Source organism: Psammomys obesus, unplaced genomic scaffold (assembly GCF_907164565.1).
Source record: "Psammomys obesus unplaced genomic scaffold, mPsaObe1.curated_primary_1811, whole genome shotgun sequence".
Lineage (NCBI taxonomy): Eukaryota > Metazoa > Chordata > Mammalia > Rodentia > Muridae > Psammomys > Psammomys obesus.
In genome coordinates, this window is record NW_026591598.1 from 7,623,865 (window position 1) to 7,630,904 (window position 7,040).

A 7,040-nucleotide genomic window follows, 5' to 3' on the forward strand; every position below is an offset into this window, starting at 1 on the left:
GGCGGGGCGGGGACGGGCCGCGCGCTGGGGGCCCCCGCTCGGCCCCGGGGCCTCGTCTCGCGCTCGCCGCCGCCGCCGCCAAGCAAAGTTGCGCGGCGCCCCCTGCCCGCGCCGCGCCGCGCCGGAGGCTGAGCCACAAAGGAACTCCGCGCCCCCCTCCGCCCGCCCGAGCCGCGCGGGGAGGGCACCGGCGCCCGGCCCTAGGACAGCCCCTTCCCCAGCACGGGGGCTCTCCGGGCCCGGGCGGCCGCGGCCATTGTCCCGCCCAGACTCCGCTCCCGGGTGGCGGTGGCCTGGGGACCCGGGACTGGCGGGCGGGCCAGGCTGTCCCTGGGGAGGAGGGGAGCGTCCCTCCCTGGGAAACCGCAGGCTGGTGCGGACCCCCACGGAGCCCCCCTCCCCCTCCACGTCCACACCTGGTGACAAACGGCCCGTGCTCCAAATTCGTGCTAAGATTTTTGTTATTTATTTTTGAAGACAAGGACATGGGGGCGGGGGTGGGGGGGCAGAAGTTTGCACAGGCCAGGACAAGGCTCCTTCACCCTAGGCCTGAGCCGCCGCGGTGGGGCGGCCAGGGGCTGACAGCAGTTCTTGAAGTCTAACAGAGGTGGCACCGGCTTGTCCCCCAGTTCCAGACCTCAGAGCCATCTGCGTGACTCCTCCTCCCGCTTCTCCCTCCCCAGCCAATCAGTCACCAAGTCCTCTCCATTCGGCCTCGCGGGCTGTGTCAACTTCTAAACTTCGCTTCTACCTGAGGAGGCAGGCGTTCCTGACTCAAAACGGGCTTAGAGTTCTGTGTACGCTCTGTCGTCCACCTGCAGGCCCGGTGGATCGAGGCTCCCTTGACCCTCGAGAAGCATCCCAAGGAAGGATGGACACATTAACCCTCCTGTCTTCTAGGAAGTAAAAAGTTTAACGGCACTGTGCCTGTCGGCTGGGAGCACAGTTCTGAAGATTGGGCAGAGTCTCTGTCTGTGGGGATTCCAGTCTGGCTCAGGGTGTCACATACTGGCGCAGCTGGAGAGTAGGACCCGCAGAGTCGTTGTTTCCTTCACAAGCACCAAGAACACAGTTCCTGGCCTAGGGCAGAGGCGCACCAAGCAAGTGACACGAAATAGCTGGGATGATATGGTATTGAGAACACAGAGAAGGCTGCTCTCCTAGAGAGATGGGGGCCGTTTTCAGAACGTGGCTGGGGTGGGTGGGGGGTGTTGAACCTACTGGAGAAGAGAGGGAGGCCTTTTGGCTTCCAGAACAAGGGTGGGAAAGTCACTAGCCCGTGGTTGAGAAGGCTCTATGAGGAAACACACCAACAAGGAATGAGAGTGAAGAGGGAAATCGCTCATGCAGGAGAATGCGTAATCAAGGTGTGGAACGAGGGGTGTGGGCTTTTACGGCGACTTCCTTCCAAAGAGCGCCGTATGAGAGGGCAGGAAGTGATGAAGGCCACATCAGCAGTCATGAATCATGCTGATAAGTGTGCACACTTGACACGGGATAAAAAAGCAGCACCTTGGGGCTGGAGAGATGACTCAGCAGCGAAGCGTGCCCTCTGCTCTCGCAGAGGACCGGAGTTTGGTTTCTACCACCCAGGTCTGCCAGCTCACAACCGCCTGTGACTTCAGCTCCAGGGGAGCGGATGCCCTCTTCTGGACACCGCCAGGACCTTCACTTTCAAGGGCACATAACCCCCCCACCCACACCCCTGCACACACATAAGTAAAAATAATAAACGTTCTTTAAAACACACACACACACTTTAGGGGCTGGAGAGATGGCTCGCTGGTTAATTGCTGCTCTTTCAGATAAGTAGAATTCAGATTCCAGTACCCAGTTAAGCAGCTCAGCCCTGCCTGTAACTGTGGTTCCAGGGGAGCTGACACTCCTTTGCACTCATTGCTACCCTCCCTGGCACTCCTCCGTGGGTGCCTGAGTCTGTTTGTGCACTAGCACACACATAGAGGTGTGGGGAGGAAGAGAGAGAGTTTTTCTTTGTTTTTACTTTATGCGCATTGGTGTTTTGTGTGCATTCGTGCCTGTGTGTGGGTGTGGAATCCCCTGGATCTGGGGTTACACACAGCTGTGAGCTCCTGTGTGGGTGCTGGGAATTGAAACCGGGTCCTCTGGAAGAGGAGGCAGTGCCCTTAACCTCTGAGCCATCTCTCCGGCCCTGAGAGTTTTTTTGTTTTTAATGGCACATTACCTTGGCAGTATTCTTTCCTCTGAGGAAAAAAAATACCAGGTACACTCCACTAGCGGTAAATCAAAATACCTTATTTACTTCTCAGGCCTGTCAAGATCATTAGAAAAACAAGAGAAGTCTGAAGTTCAGAGCCTCGCAGAGCCTGAAGAGACACGACCCTGGATGTAACATGGTTGCCCGAGGTGAGGTGTTGGAGAAAAAAAAAAAAAAGAAAAAAGAAAAAAAAGATATTAGAGGAAACTTAAGAATTTCTTTAAAAAAAAAACAAAACTATAGATTCTAATTAATTATGTCAGTAAAGGTATCTACCAATAATTGTGGAGAATGTATCACATAGTCATGCGATGGTAGTAATGGGGGAGAGTGGCGGGAATATACTCAAAGCTTTGATAGCTATAAAAATATCCTTTAGAAATAAAGTCTAGTCACGCCTGGTGGCACATGCCTGTAATCCCAGCACTCTGGGAGGCAGAGGCAGGTGGGTCTATGTGAGTTCAAGGCCAGCCTGGTCTGCAATGTGAGTCCAGGACAGCCAAGGCTACACAGAGAAACCCTGTCTTGAAAAACCAAAAAAAAAAAAAAAAAAAAAAAAAAAAACACAACAACAACAGCAACAGAACACCCAAAAACAAAAAGAAATAAAGTCTAACTGGATGTGGTGCTGCACGACTTTAATCCTGGTATTATGGAGGCAGAGAGAGATAGGAGCATTTCTGAGTTTGAAGCCAGCGTGGTCTACATAGCAAGTTCCAGGTCAACCAGAGCTACTCAGTGAGACCCTGCCTCTAAAAACAAATGAAGAAACAAATGAACAAGTATTAAACCTAAAAAGAAAAAAAAAATCCCAAGTGTACTAATTATGGCATTGTTGAAAGGTTCAATCCACCACTGCCCTGAACATCCTAAGTGTCTTCAAAAGCGGCTGTGTCATCATCACTGACACCTAGAATAACCCTAGGAAGGGCACAGCATCAGGGCTGAAGATCAAGGATACAGGACAACAAAGCCATTGGCTTTGGAGCTGGGACCTGGAGCGGAGGTTTGTAGCGAGCAGGTAGCATCACCTGGCTCAACCCTGCCTTGATGATCTCCTCTCTGACCACGCAGAAAGCTGTTTCAACCAACAGAGCTGCCATCCCACCCTTGCCATAACCCCTTTCGTCGTCATTCTCTCCACCTGGGACTCACCTCTCTTCTCACAACACCCTCCGTGACTACCTTCAACTCATCCTTCAGACTATAGCTTGGGAATTTAAAAGCTATAGGTTGCCAGGGTAGGGGCTTGCGGAGGGACCGGGCGCTCCGCAGTTATGAGGACCCACGGTGGGAGGCTCACACCTGCCTGTAACTCTACTTAGGAAGGATCTGCTGCCCTCTTCTGGGTTCCTTGGGCACCTGCACTCACACTTGTACAAACCCACATCCAGACGAGCACAATGGACACAGAATCAAAAATAAAGTAAAATCATCCGGGGCCTTCCAGAATGCTATGATGTGGCCTGAATGTAGATGATGTGGCATGACATATGGAAGCCAGGGGGGAGGACTCTTGTCCCTTTGCCACTGGCATTCACATTCTTCCCTCTGAACCCAGGTAGGTAGTTCCCTGTCACCTCTGGGCCTCTGCTCACGCTCCTCCGTCTGTCGGGGACCTCCGTCTTTTTTACCATTTTATCTGTCTGGTAAAGGCCCATTTGTCAAGCCTGCGCTCAGATACCATCTTCCTCCCGAAGCCACAGCAGAACCCCTGCATGGAATGAAGTGTTTCCTCTGGTTCTGCTGAACCCCACGGGCCACTAACACCCTGCTAGCCAACTGGCGATGGCACATGAGAATAAATGCTTACTGAACAGATGGATGAATGATGAGGTGGCCAGCAAACCCGTGCACAAGCTCTCTGATTCTGCAACTCTCCTCAGACTCCCTCAGGGAGCCCTCTGTGGCGGAGGCTGATTCCCCCAACCCATTTCTCTAATGTGGACAATGTAGCTCCTAACCTGCTGTGTAGATGTAGTTGTTCCTTGAATCTGAGCTTAAGGGAAAAAATTAGGTTAGGATCTCACTGTGTAACCTTGACTAACCTGGAACTCTCTGGGTAGATCAGGCTGCCCTCAAACTCACAGAAACCTGCCTGCCTCTGTCTCCTGAGTGCTAGGATTAAAAGCATTCACCCACATACCAGCCCATGAGGAAACTGCTTGAGGAAGGAACCAACCAGGTCTTACATTTTCAGTAATTCAGCATAGTCACAAAGGATCTACTCATGTGTCTCATTCAGGGTCCGGGGTGCTGCAGCAGAGGACAAAACCCTAGTCCCTGCTCAGATAGAGCAGAGTACCAGCTAGAGTACGCTGCAGTAAGAAAGAGCGCCAAACCTCGGGTGCAGAACACAGCAGCAGACCGCTGGCCCACATGGATCCTGTGCACTAGTCAATTAGGATCTTAGACTGGCTGGTCAGCCCTTGACAGCTCTGAGCTGTGCCCACTGGAACTTAAAGACTGTCTCAAAGGCCAGTAAATGGGTTTTCTACTGCTCTTGTCTGGAAGGGACTCATACCACTTCTCACCATCCATTGGCCAAGACAAGTCACATGGCCTGCTCAACCACAATGGAAGCTGGGAGATAGAGTTCCCTGTGAGGAAGAGCAGTAGGTGCTCTGAAGTGATGAAGTCTCCAAAAGTCTGTTCCCAGAGACAGGGGTTAGCAAAGAATTCCTTTACTGACTGTTACCTAAGGGCCCATGAGTACTATAGAGGAGAGATCTGAAGTGCCTGGAGACAGAATAAAAGATCTTAGAGAACTTTCCAGAGGTAAAGGGGTTTAAACCGAAACCAGGAAGAGAGCAGTGATTCTAGGAGAGAAAATGGCATGTGGAGACCCAGAGCGAGGAAGAGCTCACCGCATGGAAGGGACAACAGACCTGCAATCAAATGAGGCGACTGTGACATGATGCCAAGGGATGGGTGCTTCATGGGGACCCAGAGAACTGAGGGTTTAGGGTTTCAGTTTTAGAGAAATAAGGCGTTGTGGCAGCGGAGCAATTCAGCAGAGAAGTTGTCTGTCATGGACCTTCTGAGTCTGGCGTGGTGTCGCTGGCTTGAATTCACAGCTCCTGTGATCACCCAGATTCGGCCCACAAGGCCCCTCAGCCTTCTCGAGTAGAAGGAGTGAGAGAAAAATCACCGGAGCCTCATCTGAGATTTAGGAGACCCACGCCCTACAGACTCCTCCAAGAAGCATGTAATCCCACCTTAGCGGCATCGGGCCTGGGGAGAAGCTAGCTAGAGTTCTTAAGAGGTTAACTGAAATGGGCATTTTTATAAGAGCATCACCCATGGTGGAGAAGGGCTTTTCAGTGATGTGGCTGTTTGGGGCTCACCTATGAGCCCCTCACCCATAGTCCTGTAAGTAAATCCAATAAATTCACTATCAGACTAGAGTTACTTACGCAGGATCGAGTCTTTGGTCAGCTCTTGGTGCCCTATCTGGAGTGAATAGACATCTGTTCACATCTTCCTAGGAAAACTCACAAAGCAAAGCATAAATGTGGTTCTCACACTTGCATGGTGCACTAGCTAGAGATCTCTAGAGGAACAGAACCTACAGAGTAAATATCGAGAGAAGATTTCTTAGATTGCAATATGAAATATAGTTGAGGAGTCCAGCAAATGGCTGTCTCACACAGGAGAGTCAGAAGCTCAGCAGTTGCCAAGTCTACAAGACTGGCTGTTTCAACAGTCCCAGCCTGGCACCAAAGGCCTGGAAGATTCCTGGAAGTCTTCAGTCTGCTTTGGAAGCCTGAAGAAGCCAATACTAGTATCAGTGAAGGAATCGGCTTCGACAGAACCAGGGGAGGTGAGAGTGCCACCCACATTCAGAGTGGGCGGTTCCTCATCAGTTAAGGCAATCAAGACACACCCCAGACACGCCCACAGGCCAGCTCAATGTGGACCGCCCCTCACTGAGAACTTCTCGCCAGTGATTCTAGCTTGTGCTGAGCTGACAATTAAAGCTAAGCATCACAGTGGCCAGCACTTTACGTGGCTCAGCCATCTCCCCATCCCCTCTAGCCCATTAGTAAGCAGATGTAGCTTCCCAACTTGGGATAAGTCACAGTTGCCTGTGAGCTGGTCTCCTTGTCTTCAACCACCATCAGCTCCCACCTCGGCATCTGTCTCCAGCCACAGAAACCTGAGCAAAGCCTACTGTTTCCTTTTCCTGCAAGGCTTTGGGCATGTAGCCCTCCTCCGCTTAGAATGGATTCTCCATCTTGTAGAAGGACTCTCTTGTGTATGGGTGCAACACCTGGCAATTAAAACAAAACAAAACAAAACAAAAAAACAACAAAACTATAGCCCATGGCTGAGGCAGGAAATAGGTGGGGCATCCAGCAGGTAGAAAGCATTCTGGGATAGAGCCAGGTGCTCCTGAGATTTACTGGCAAGACATGAAAAGGAGGGATGCATGGTGCCTGACCTCAGGTAACCAGCCACATGGCAGAATGTAGATTAGAATAAGTGGGTTATTTTAACTTATGAGCCGGTCAGAAAAGAGCCTAGCTATGTGTCCCAGGTATTTGTATAATATTTAATGAGTCTTGTGAGTGTTATTCTGGGATTATGGGTCAGGAGGAAAAAGCCACCTACTACACCACCTAACCACACCCACAGTCTCTTCACCTAGGGAACCCTTGCTCACCCACCATTTCAAGGCCTATAGCCTTACACCAAGGCCTTACACCACCTTCCCATTGTTCTTGTAGCTTCCCTGGGCCTCTCCTATTTTTGCACAACTATTCCAGCTATAATTCTGCCTTTAGGTTCCTAATAGTTGGCT